General features: G+C 42.7%; 1 protein-coding gene across 7 annotated transcripts in view; it reads left to right on the forward strand.

The window, feature by feature from the left end:
* RFFL (ring finger and FYVE like domain containing E3 ubiquitin protein ligase) overlaps positions 1-13,417 on the forward strand; it is an 81,543-nt gene that overhangs the window by 15,546 nt on the left and 52,580 nt on the right. For 2 of the 7 annotated variants that reach the window (XM_064378485.1, XM_012445464.2), the window contains exon 1: positions 9,233-9,573. The exons of 4 other annotated variants lie outside the window; for them this stretch is intronic. The gene's annotated coding sequence lies outside the window, so the exon portion shown is untranslated. Of the gene's footprint in view, positions 1-5,764; positions 6,414-9,232; positions 9,574-13,417 lie in introns of those variants that run through there. One more of the 7 variants, XM_064378488.1, reaches the window with a different exon arrangement.

The raw sequence follows: 13,417 nt of genomic DNA on the forward strand, positions 1-13,417 counted from the left end.
ATATGCAAAACATATTTTCATTCTTCAGACAATACTTAGGGCATGTAGAGACATTTGGCAAAGACTCTGTGCCCTAACTTCCCACTCCTCTAGGGCTCAAGACTCACAGAGTTAGGCATTGCTGATCCAGTTAATGCAATGCTGAACAGTTCTTTTTTTTTTTTTTTAAATATATATATATATATATTTTTTTTTTAAATGGGGTTTCATCATGATGGCCAGGCTGGTCTTGAACTCCTGACCTCAGGTGATCTACCCACCTTGGCCTCCCAAAGTGCTGGGATTACAGGTGTGAGCCGCCGCGCCCGGCCTTAGTTCTGAGCCATTTTATCACGTGTATTGATTTCTGTAACTGTTCTGCCACCACAAGGATCTCCCTTGTGCTACTCCTTTATTATCATACATATCCCCTTTTCCCTACTGTCCTAATCCCTGGCAACCAGTAATCTGTTCTGTATCTACAATGTTGTCATTTCAGAAATATTATGGAAATGGAATCATAACAGTATGTGACCTTTTAAGACTAGGTGGTTTTTTTTTTTTTTTTTTTTTTTTTTTTTTTTTTTTTATTGACTAGGTGTTTTAAAAAAAAACTTTTCATAGAACAGTTGGAACTCTTTTTTTTTTTTTTTTTTTGAGACTGTGTCTGGCTCTGTCTCCTAGGCTGGAGTGCAGTGTCACAATCTCAGCTCACTACAACCTCTGCCTCCCTATCTGAAGCCATCCTCCCACTCCTCCCTGAGGAGCTGAGACTACAGGCGTGTGCCACCACGCCCAGCTAATTTTTGTATTTTTTGTAGAGATGGGGTTTCACCATGTTGCCCAGGCTGGTCTTGAACTCCTGAGCTCAAGTGATTTGTCTGCCTCAGGCTCCCAAAATGCTGAGATTACAGGTGTGAGCCACTGCGCCCAGCCTGGAATGTATTTTTTGTAGAGATAGGCCTCACTGTGTTTCTCAGCCTGGTCTTGAACTTGGCTTTTTTCTCTTAGCATCACACCCTCCATCCAAATTACTGTGTGCAGCAACAGTTTGTTCCTTTTCTTGCTGAGTAGTATTCCATGGTGTGTATATACCACAGGCTGTTTAATTATTCACCTGTTGAAGGGCATTTTTGTTGTCAGCAGTTTGGGGCTATTACAGATAAAACCATAATGAACATTTGTGTACAGGTGTTTTATGGACATCAGTTTTAATTTCTCTGGGTTAAGTATCCAGGAATGAAATTGCTGGATCTTAGAGTGTGTTCAGTTTTCCAAAAAAATTGCTAAACTTTTTTTTTTTTTTTTTGAGACAGACTCTCACTCCATCCCAGGTTGGGGTGCAGTGGCATGATCTCAGCTCATTGCAGCCTCTGCCTCCTGGGTTCAAGCAGCTCTCCTACCTCAGCCTCCCAAGTAGCTGGGACTACAGGCACGCACCACCATTACCAGCTAAATTTTGTATTTTTAGTAGAAACAGGGTTTCACCATGTTGGCCAAGCTGGTCTTGAACTCCTGACCTCAGGTGATCTGCCCACGATGGCTTCCCAAAGTGCTGGGATGACAGGCGTGAACCACCACACCAAGCCAAAATTGCTGAATTCTTTTCCAGAGTTGCTGTACCATTTTATAGTCCCACCAGCAGTGTATGAGATCCAGTTTCTTTGCATCCTCACCAGCATTTGATATTGTCATTATTATTATTTTTTTTAGATAAAGTCTCACTCTGTAGCCCAGGCTGGAGTACAGTGGCATAATCTTGGCTCACTGCAACCTCCACCTTCCAGGTTCAAGCGATTCTCCTGCCTCAGCCTCCCAAGTAGCTGGGATGACAGGCATGTGCCACCATGCCTGGCTAATTTTTTGTATTTTTAGTAGAGACTGGGTTTTGCCCTGTTGGCCAGACTGGTCTCGATTTCCTGGTCTCAAGCAGTTCACCTGCCTTGGCCTCCCAAAGCGCTGCGATTATGGCCATGGGCCACCGTGCCCAGCCACCATTTTTAATTTTAGCCATTCTAATAGATGTTATATCTGGTTTTTAAGGTCATCAGATTACTTAGTAGAACTGATTTGACTGACAAAGATTTTTGAGTTGTATTTTTAGCTCTCTGGATGAATCTGCCTCTGTACAGTGTCACAGTGGTCTGTTGACTGGCTTTTTAGCCCTCCCCTACATGGTTTCCTTGACAGCAAGGTCCTAGACAAACTTTTTACCCAGCAGTAGATAGCACAGCACTCCTAGCACAGTACTGCCCACGGACAAATAATGCAATTTCAAAACTGTGAATTTCTTGTTAATTCTTTATAAATTTGTCTCCATGACTGTAGCTTTAAATATACTCAAAATTTGGCTTCCAAAGGCCCTAAAAACTTTTTCAAATTGTTTTGCTTTATATTATATTATCAAATACTTTATTTCTAATACAATGAAACTGCTCACACCTATAATCTCAGCACTTTGGGAGGTCAAGGCAGAGGAGGACTGCTTGAGCCTAGGTGTTTGAGATCAGTCTGGGAAACATATAGAGACCCCATCTCTACAAATAATAAAAGATTTAGCTAGGCATGGTGGCATGTACCAGTGGTCCCAGCTACTCGAGAGGTTGAGGTGGGAGATTGCTTGAGCCAGGGCGGTCAAGGCTGCAGTGAGTTGCCATCATACCATTGCACTTCAGCCTGGGTGACAGTGAGAACCGTCTCAGAAAAAGCAAAACAAAACAAAACAAAAAAACAACTAAAATAGCATGAAGCAGAAGTTAAACCCCCATCCCTACCAGGAATAACTGCTATTAGATGGTTTTAGACTTCTTAAGTATATGTGTGCGTGCTCACTTACTCTCGTGTGCTCGCGTGTTCTCTTTCTCTCTGTGTGTATGTATGTATTGTTCGCAGTGCTTTTTTTCAAGTGGGTAATGTATTATGGGGCATTTTTTCATGTGAAAAATTTTTTTTTTTTTAGATGAAGTTTCACTCATGTCCAGGCTGGAGTACAATGGCGCGGTCTCGGCTCACCACAACTTCCACCTCCTGAATTAAAGCGATTCTTCTGCCTCAGCCTCCTGAGTAGCTGGGATTGTAGGCACCCGCCACCACGCCCAGCTAATTTTGTATTTTTAGTAGAGATGGGGTTTCTCCATGTTGGTCAGGCTGGTCTTGAACTCCCGACCTCAGGTGATCCACCTGCCTCAGCCTCCCAAAGTGCTGGGATTACAGGCATGAGCCATTGTGCCCAGCCCCATGTGAATTTTTTTAAGAGGACCTCAGATAGAGCTTTGGTTTCCTTTCTCTAACCCTTGTCTGTTCTGTTATAAAAGCAATGAGAGAGGTATCTTTGAAAGACCTAAAGAAAATAGGTTTTCTTCCTTGTTACATGGGTTTGAGTTGAAATAAAGTTTTAGCTTTATTTGTGAGTAAATCGGTAGAATACTGGATGTTAGAATTCATCTATCTACTTTATTATAAATAATGCAAGGCTGATTTTATGATGTGATCTCTTGCAGAACCTTGGGGGAAGTGAGAACTGTGAGCACAATAATCTTCGGAGAATGCACAGTCCTTTGGGTATTTGTCTACTCATCAACTGCTTAGTCAGATGGAGTGTTTTCCTAAGTGCTACTGAAATGCACAGTTCAGTCTTTATTTTGAAATCTCTCCTTCTGCCTTCTCTCCCTCTTCCATTACTTTGATTACCTTGATGAGACATTCAAGCTGTGCGGTTGTATCCTTTTATTTCTATAGCCTACAGAAGCCAGGTTGAAGATTAACTGTAGGTGAACAGGTAATCTTATCTACTTGGCTAGAAATCACCCTTCAGGATGAAACACATGTCAACAGAGGCCCCCTATACTTGAGGACATGAACAAAGGTAACTTAATCTTGGGGCATTATTAGTGGAAACCAGGGTAGAGGTTTAGGAAGTTTGACTTACTGGAGGCAGGGCATGTGTGTCAGGGAGACAGAGCATGTGAGTGAGTGTGTGTATTATGAGAAGAGACAAATTCAGAGGTATACAGTAAAGAAAAATGATGTATTCAAACAATCTTCAGAGCTGAATTACAGAATCTTTGTTCTGAGAGGATGGTTACTGGGGCAAGGTAGTAATAGGACATGAGTCTGCTAGTCACTTCATTATGAAGCTATTAGAGTTTAGGTGGTGGAGTTTGATGGCAGGGATCTTTTCCCTGCCCTTCTTCTGTATTAGCTGCTCAGGAAAGGAAAAAAAACCCCTAAGAAATAGCCTTATATAGACAATTATACCCATCAAATTGTTCCAAGATTTCTGTTGCTGGGTTTCTGAAATGAGCTGCCCAAGATAGCAATTTGGTCTCGTCGCTGACTTCCTTTCTCCCAGTCTTGTCATCAGGCCCTCGGGTTGGGCCCTGACCCCTCTGGATTCTTTGTTTTCCTGCATGCTTGCTACTTTTTCAATTACTGACATATAGGAACATAGTATTTCATTGTGCCCGAGGTAGGCAGTTGCTAGCCTCTTGATATTGGATACCTTTTCTGAGCTATGAAGCATTATACTATAGTGGATGATAAAGTACTGACAATTGCATTATAGAACAGATTCTTGTAACTGTACCGGTGGGGACAGACTGGGTTAGCGTACCCTCACGGAACTAGGGGGTTGTTTTGCAGCAAAGTGCTGTGAAGCAAGTTGAGCCTAATGCAGTGCCAGTTCCTGTATCTGAATGTGAAAGTGGCTCGTTAAAGATTAAAGGGACTGCCTGGTCCTTCAGACCCAAAGATGGAATGATCTCTGCCATGGTGACAGCCTCTATCTCCCAGGAGAGGCCATTTTATACAGCAGGTTTGTGCTTCCAAATGTTACGGTAAGCCTGAGCTGGCTGATGCTCTGGCGATAAGTTGACATTTAGGCACTCTCAAGACATGTGAGCTATATAGCATCCCATGGTTTGAATTTCTGGGCAAAATTGGCTCATCAGGAAGTCAAAAGCCTCTACTTTCAACTTGTTCCTTTGGGGGAGGCTTTCTCCTTTGTTTTATTTGACTATTCTGTTGAGTCAAGTGAACTTTAATTTTCAGCCATAAAAATTCCATTAAGCCCCTTGTATTGCATTCCAGGTGTGAAAATGTCTTATATAACAAGACTGTGGGTGACAGGTGAAATCATTAATGGTAGTTAGGATAATTGTCTCTGAAGGCTTGAAGAAAATAATGATTCAATCAACAACATAAATACAGTTCATTATGTTCTTTGTGGTTCTTGTGGGGAAGGGGACTGATGTGTAGGACCTGCTCAGTGTGACTAATGTTCAGCTTGGAGGTCTTTGAGAAATTTTTTTTCATTTTACTCTAAAGGGTACTTAGGGAACATAGCTGTGTCCTTTTTCTCAAAACATGATCCACGGGCCATCTGTATCAGAATTGCTCGGAAGGCTGGGTGCAGTGGCTCACACCTATAATCCCAGCATTTTGGGAGGCCGTAGCAGGTGGATCGCTTGAGGTCAGGAGTTCAAGACCAGCCTGTCCAACATGGCGAAACCCCGCCTCTACTAAAACACAAAAGTTAGCCGGGTGTGGTGGTGCGTCTGTGATCCCAGCTACCTGAGAGGCTGAGGCAGGAGAATCGCTTGAACCCTGAGGTGGAGGTTGCAGTGAGTCGAGAGATTGTGCCACTGCACTCCAGCCTGGCCAGTAGAGTGAGACTCTGTCTCAAAGAAAGAAAAGAAGACTTGGAAGAGAGAGATATTTATTAAAAATTCAGTTTCTGGGGCCTCCCTCCATGTCTGCTAATTCAGAGTGTCTGAGGGACTGGGATGGGAAATGTTCAATTTCAGTAAGCACCCCTGTTGATTCTTAAGTACCCCTAGAGTTGATTGTTGAGTATCATAAAGTTTACTTCATTTTTCATGCTTATTTTCTGTGATTTATTAGATGATAGTTGTTTGGTTGCCATCCATATTGTTTTTCTTAAATAATACGTGCTATAGTTAAAAAAAAAAAATGATTGTAAGATCCCTGAACACCAAAGATTAGAATTTGGCAATGTCATTAACTATCAACAAGGTGAGGCCGGCACTGATTCCTGGAAATTGTGTTTATCCATTCACCAGCTTCTCAGTTAAAAAAAGGATGTGGACACTAGTAAGATTAATTTCGTTAAAAAGAAGACATGTGCAGTATCATTTAGGATGCTGGGGGTAGGGAAGTAGATAAAAGGGAGATGTTGAGAGGAAAGAATGTGAAGTGAGAGCCAAGTAGTTTATAAGCAATACAAAGTTTAAATTTTTAACTGAATTTTAAACTACCAAGTAATATTTGAATATATGCTTGTTTTAAAAAAAATTCAAATACTGAATTTTGGGGGGTAATTTAGATAAAGCTAAACATAGCTCTTTGATCTTTGTTCCCATTACAGTTCTCTCCCTGCTGTGTTTGCATCCTCCCAGATCGTCTGTATATATTTGGTAATTTTCTTTTTTTTTTTTTTTTATTTTTATTTTGAGATAGAGTCTTGCTCTGTTGCCCAGGCTGGAGTGCAGTGTCGCAATCTTGGCTTACTGCAATCTCTGCCTCCTGGGTTCCATCGATTCCCCTGCCTTAGCTTCCTGAGTAGCTGGGACTACAGGCGCATGCCACCACACCTGGCTATTTATTTATTTATTTATTTAGTAGAGACAGGGTTTCACCATATTGGCCAGGCTGGTCTCAAACTCCTGACCTTGTGATCTGCCTACCTCAGCCTCCCAAAATGCTGGGATTACAGGCGTGAACTACTGCCCAGCTGTATTTGGTAATTTTCTGTGGATTTGGAAGACTACAGAATCCTGAGAAATAGATGGATATTTTAATTTCTCTTTTGAAACTTGCTTATTGTTTATAATGTCAGATCTATTGCAGAAAAGAAAGCAAATGTGGGATATCAATGACATCACATATTTCTGTTCAAGTAAAACAATGGGCACACACACATATACACACTCATTAAATATCTGTTGGGACCACCCTATTAAAAAAACATATAAATAGTTTTGGGTGGTAAATTACCTGAGTTTTAAAATAATATATTTTCTGGTTTTGTTGTTTTTTGTTTTGAGTTGGAGTCTTGCTCTATCTCCCAGGTTGGAGTGCAGTGGCAAAATCTCAGCTCATTGCAACCTCCATCTCCAGAGTTCAAGTGATTCTCCTGCCCCAGCCTCCAGAGTAGTTGGAATTAGAGGTGTATGCTACCATGCCTGGCTAATTTTAAATTAATGTATTGAAAGAACTTAATCAGAAAGCCACAGTTATCTGGATTTTCTCTTTCTTATTTAAAGTTCACAAATATAGAATAGGCCAGGAGCTTTTCTAATCATGTATTTTTTTCTGAAGGAGGTTCCATATTTGTCTGTATCTTGAGAGTTGTTTCATACTAGAATTTGTAACTTATCATCAACTACAGAAATTTTTTTTAAAGTGTGGTCGAAGAGATAATGGTTGTCAGCTGCTATAAAGATGTGTTTATCATTTGGAAAGGACTAATTAACATGAACTATAAGGAAACTTCTTTAAAAAAAGCCATTTTCTGAAAGGAAAACACTGAAGGGAAGGAAATAAAACAGGGAACATTTTATAATACTTACAAAAGCTCAGCATGGCTGTCCTACTGGGATAATATAATTAAAGAAAATAAAGTGAGTTGGATAAATAACTTTTTAAAGCTAGCCCCTTGAAAAGAAATAGAATTAAGTAGTATAGTTTTTAACCCAAATTCTGTCTGCAGGTACATTTTAATTAACCTAACATTTCTTTTTTTTTTTTTTTTTTTTTTGAGACGGAGTTTAGCTCTTGTTACCCAGGCTGGAGTGCAATGGCATGATCTCCGCTCACCGCAACCTCCGCCTCCTGGGTTCAGGCAATTCTCCTGCCTCAGCCTCCTGAGTAGCTGGGATTACAGGCACGCGCCACCATGCCCAGCTAATTTTTTGTATTTTTAGTAGAGACGGGGTTTCACCATGTTGACCAGGATGGTCTCGATCTCTTGCCCTCGTGATCCACCCGCCTCGGCCTCCCAAAGTGCTGGGATTACAGGTGTGAGCCACCGTGCCCGGCAACCTAACATTTCTTAATGACAAGCTGAGTTGGCAGCTACATTCAGAGTTCATGGCATGTGAGACCTACCTTGAAGGATGAACGAAGCTAGGTGCAGAGGCCTCGAATGCCCTGCTAAGAAAGAGCTGATGGCCGTGGGGAACGGTCATACATTTTAAGCAGGAAACAGAAGGATCTAATAGTTTCTCTCATGTCAGATTAAAGCACACAGAAAGCAAGGACTTGATCTTTTGTTTTCTTTTCTTTTCTTTTTTTTTTTTTTTTTTTTGAGACGGAGTTTCACTCTTGTTACCCAGGCTGGAGTGCAATGGTGCGATCTCGGCTCACCGCAACCTCCGCCTCCTGGGTTCAGGCAATTCTCCTGCCTCAGCCTCCTGAGTAGTTGGGATTACAGGCATGCACCACCGTGCCCAGCTAATTTTTTGTATTTTTAGTAGAGACAGGGTTTCACCGTGTTGACCGGGATGGTCTCGATCTCTTGACCTTGTGATCCACCCGCCTCGGCCTCCCAAAGTGCTTGGATTATAGGCGTGAGCCACCGCGCCCGGCCCTTTGTTTTCTTTTTATAACACCAATGTCAATTCTAGCCTGTCAGGGCAGTTTCAATAATTAATAGCTGTTGATGAGCTAGTCATTCCAGAATTGATTTTTTAATAAGCAGGCTAATAAATGAGGATTGACATAAATTTAGGGATTTTTCTTTCCACAGCAAGCGTTAAGGTGATTTTCATAGTCTTCTATATTCCCTATGCATCCAGTACATGTGATGGTAGATGATTTGGCTTTAGCATAGAGAATGTGGCAGCTGATTAAAAAAAAAAATTCCAGTGTGTCTAATTTAATGAGAGAACTTGAGTTGTCTAAGGAAATAGAGAGGTCAGAGGAGGCCTAGTGGGAAAAAAGAACAATGAGCCTGGTTAGAACTGACAAAAATTCATCCTAATGATTTGACCGACTAATGATGACTGGGCAAGTTCCTTGAGTCCACTGACCCAGATGTTCTAATTTGTAAATGCAAAATGACTTTTTATCAGCCTCCTGGGGAAGTCTTCAGAGCTGTTAACCTGCTATGTTCAGTAATCTTGCTGTCCCCAGCCATAGCCTATTCTCAGATGAAATTTTAGAAACTGGCTACTGGAACTTTTTGGGTAAGGACTCTGGAGGTGGCCAGGTTACCAGCAGTGGGGGAATGAGGTTTACCTGCCCCTAGTAATCAGCACATGATTTAAAACAATCAGTGGAGTGCTTCTTCATTTCTAGGTTGCAGTTGATTGTGGTTGGTTCAGGCTGAGTTGTTTGGGAAATACAAGTTTTGCCCAGCGTGAGTCAGCACTGCCCTCTGGGTAAACTGCCTGCTCTGTTGCAGTCTTGCTTACCAAAGACAAGTCCCCAGGCGCACCATTCACTTTGCATGAAAGCCGGTGTTCTTGGTTCCTGAGATGATCTCATCTGAACATGGCTCCAACGACCTCAGCCACAGGAACTAGAGACAGCTTGCTTTCTGCCGTGGCAATGTTTTGAAACAGGCAAAATCAGGTAACCCCAGACTATTTTCTTAAGTTTCATTAGCTAGATGAAACTGCATTAGAAATTGGAAAAATCCTGTCTTCAGAAGTGAGTCAGGTATTTTTTTTTTTTTTGAGACACAATTTCCCTCTTGTTGCCCAGGCTGGTGTGCAATGGCGTGATCTCAGCTCACTACAACCTCCACCTCCCAGGTTCAAGTGATTCTCCTGCCTTAGCCTCCCGAGTAGCTGGGATTACAGTCCCGCCACCACACCAGCTAATTTTGTAGTTTTGGTAGAGATGGGGTTTTGCCATGTTGGTCAGGCTGGTCTCGAACTCTCAACTTCAGGTGATCCGCCTGCCTTGGCCTCCCAAAGTGCTGGGATTACAGGCGTGAGCCACTACGGCTGGCCCAATTTGGGTATCTTAAAGTCAGTCCTTCAGCTCTTTAGAAGGATACTTAAGGGAAAAGTTTTCTTTCATTTGGGATCTGGATGTGGCATTAAGTCCAATTAAACCATTGACTATATAAACCTCAGAGAAGTAAAACTTTAGGTTTACAGCTTTTGCTGTAACATCGTTTGCTCTTGTATTTTCCGTTTGTGTGTGTGTGTGTGTGTGTGTGTGTGTGTGTGTGTGTGTGTCTTGTGAGAAACACTTTAGTCAAAGTAAACCATTGTTAAAGGAAAAGAGGTAAAGGACATTTGCTTACCTTCCTACTAACTAAATATTGTGGACAACACTGGCTTACCAGTGAGTTTGTTCTCGTATTCCTTTCCGAATTATTAGGAAGAACCTCCCTCATCTCTAATCCTACTAGGCTACTACCCTATCTCCTCTCCAAACTTTTGAGCCGTTCACCTAGTCAGACTGTTATCTCTAGGTAGTCGTCACCCTCAGAATTATGTTTCTGCTCCTTATAATTCCAACAAATTGCCCATGTTCTCTTTCACCTCAGACTTTTGCACATATAAGCCTTCTCTTACACATCTTCCCCAGGCTTAACCTGGCCAACTGTTTTCAGCCTATAAATCACCTCTTCCACAAAGCCTTTCTTTATTTACCAAGGCTGGATGAGTACTCAGGAGAACCTGGTATTTACTCCAGTCATAGTGTGTATTGAGGATCAGGGTCTCCTTTGTTAGAATTGTATCCATGGTACTTTGCACATAGTAGGTTCTCAGTAAGGGTTGAATGAGCAAGAGCCTGTATTGTACTTTCTCAACTCCTATCCTCTTGTCAACTCTTTGTTACTTTGGCTTCTGTCCCTTTTACCCTCCTCATCCTTTCCTGAATATCGCCAGTAAACTCTTAATTACCAAACCTGGTGTCCCAGTTTCAACCTCCGTCTTAATCTCTGCCTAGCATTTAACACCATTTTCCCCCAGCCACCCTCTTAATTTCTGCTCTGCTGAGTTTCCAGAGTATCCTTCTAGTATTTATTCTCATTATTTTGACTGTCCCATAAATGTTGAGATGCTCTAAGGCTTTACCTTAGGTATCTCTTTATTCTTCCCCAAACTTCTTCCTCCAACTATCTCATTTCTTTCTTTCTTTCTTTTTTTTTTTTTTACATACTTCCACTTAGCCATAGATGAGGCCAACTATCTCAAATATGCCTAAAAATTCAGATACCCTTATGTTTTACTGGCCCAGCTATCGCTCTCCAACTTCACATCCTTATTTCCGACTTGACAAATCTTGACAAACTTTCTCCACCTTGACAAACCAATCAGGGTGTTCAAAAAACATTTTTTTTTTTCCAGCTGGGCACAGTGGCTCATGCCTATAATCCCCACACTTTTGGAGACCGAGGCAGGTTGTTCACTTGAGATCAAGAGTTCAGGACCAAGTTGGCCAACATGGCGAAACCGTGTCTCTACTAAAAATACAAAAATTAGCTGAATGTGGTGGCATGCACCTATAATCCCAGCTACTCTGGAGGTTGAGGCACGAGAATTGCTTGAACCTGAGAGGCAGAGGTTGCAGTGAGCCAAGGTTGCACCACTGCACTCCAGCCTGGGTGACAGAGCGAGACTGCGTCTCAAACAAAAAATAAAAACATTTTATTATTTATTTTGAGGCAGGGTTTCACTCTGTGGCCCAGGCTGGAGTGCAGTGGTGCAGTGTAGGCCCAGTGCAACCTCCGCCTCCAGGGTTCAAGCGATTCTCCTGGCTCAGCCTCCCGAGTAGCTGAGATTACATACACACGCCACCATGCCTGGCTAATTTTTGTATTTTTAGTAGAGACAGGGTTTTGCCATGTTGGTCAGTTTGAGACCACTCAAACTCCTGACCTCAAGAAATCTGCCCACCTTGGCCTCCCAAAGTGCTGGGATTACAGGTATGAGCCACCATACCCAGCTGAAGAAAGCATTTTAAATTTAACACATACACAACTGAACTCATTATCTGATTTATCCAGTATCTACTTATATTGCTATATGTTTGAACTCTGTTAATTATGTCTGTGGACTCTTCCTGTTCATTCTGTTGTTTTTTTTTTTTTGACCGAGTCTTGCTTTGTCGTCAGGCTGGAGTGCAGTGGCATGATCTTGGCTCACTGCAGCCTCTGCCTCCCAGGTTCAAGCAGTTCTCCTGCCTCAGCCTTCCAAATAGCTGGGACTACAGGCGCGTGCCACCACATCCAGCTAATTTTTTTGTTTTTGAGATGAAGTCTCACTCTTGTCCCCTAGGTTGTAGTACAGTGGCGCAAGCTCGGCTCACTGCAACCTCCGCCTCCCAGGTTCAAGCAATTCTTCTGCCTCAGTCTCCCAAGTAGCTGAAATTACAGGCACCTGCCACCACGCCTGGCTAATTCTTGTACTTTTAGTAGAGATGGAGTTTCACCATGTTGGCCAGGATGGTCTCAATCTCTTAACCTTGTGATCTACCCACTTCAGCCTCCCAAAGTGCTGGGATTACAGGCGTGAGCCACTGTGCCCATACCTTTTCATTCTCTTTATGCTCACATCTTTAAATGTGCTAAACCCTTCTGATTTTATTGGAGTACTGTTTGATGTGTGGCTTTTTTCATCCCGACTGTCATTGCCTTAATTTACAAGAGGTCAAAAACTGGACATTTAAAAGCAGGCTGGGCATGATGGCTCACATTTGTAATGCTAGCACTTTGGGAGACCAAGGCGGGCGGATCACCTGAGCTCGGGAGTTTGAGATCAGCCTGGCTAACATGGTGAAACCCCATCTCTACTAAAACCACAAAATTAGCTGGGCATGGTGGCACACACCTGTAATCCCAGCTACTTGGGATGCTGAGGCAGGAGAATCCCTTGAACCCAGGAGGCAGAGGTTGCAGTGAGCCAGGATCTCGCCACTGTACTCTAGCCTGGGCAACAGTGAGACTCTTTCTTTTTCTCTCTCTCTCTCTGTATATATATTTTAAAAAGGCTGGGCGTGGTGGCTCACGCCTGTAGTCCCAGCACTTTGAGAGGCCGAGGCGGGTGGATCACGAGGTCAAGAGATCGAGACTATCCTGGGCAACATGGTGAAACCCCGTCTCTACTAAAAATACAAAAATTAGCTGGGCATGGTGTCGCACACCTGTAGTCCCAGCTACTCGGGAGGCTAAGGCAGGAGAATTGCTTGAACCCGGGAGGCGGAGGTTGCAGTGAGCTGAGGTTGCGCCACTGCATTCCAGCCTGGCGCCTGGCGACGGAGCAAGACTCTGTCTCAAAAATAATAATAATAAAAATAAAAATAAAAAGAGTTCGAGACTACCCTGGCCAACATGGTGAAACCCTATCTCTAATTAAAAAAAAAAAAAAAAAAGCACGCCGGGCATGGTGTCCAGTGCCTGCCGTACCAGCTACTTGGGAGGCTGAGGAGGGAGAATCTCTTGAACCCAGGAGGTGGA

Source organism: Aotus nancymaae, unplaced genomic scaffold (genome assembly GCF_030222135.1).
Source record: "Aotus nancymaae isolate 86718 unplaced genomic scaffold, 86718_ANA_hifiasm-v0.15.2.pri h1tg000018l, whole genome shotgun sequence".
In the NCBI taxonomy this organism is placed as follows: Eukaryota; Metazoa; Chordata; class Mammalia; order Primates; family Aotidae; genus Aotus; species Aotus nancymaae.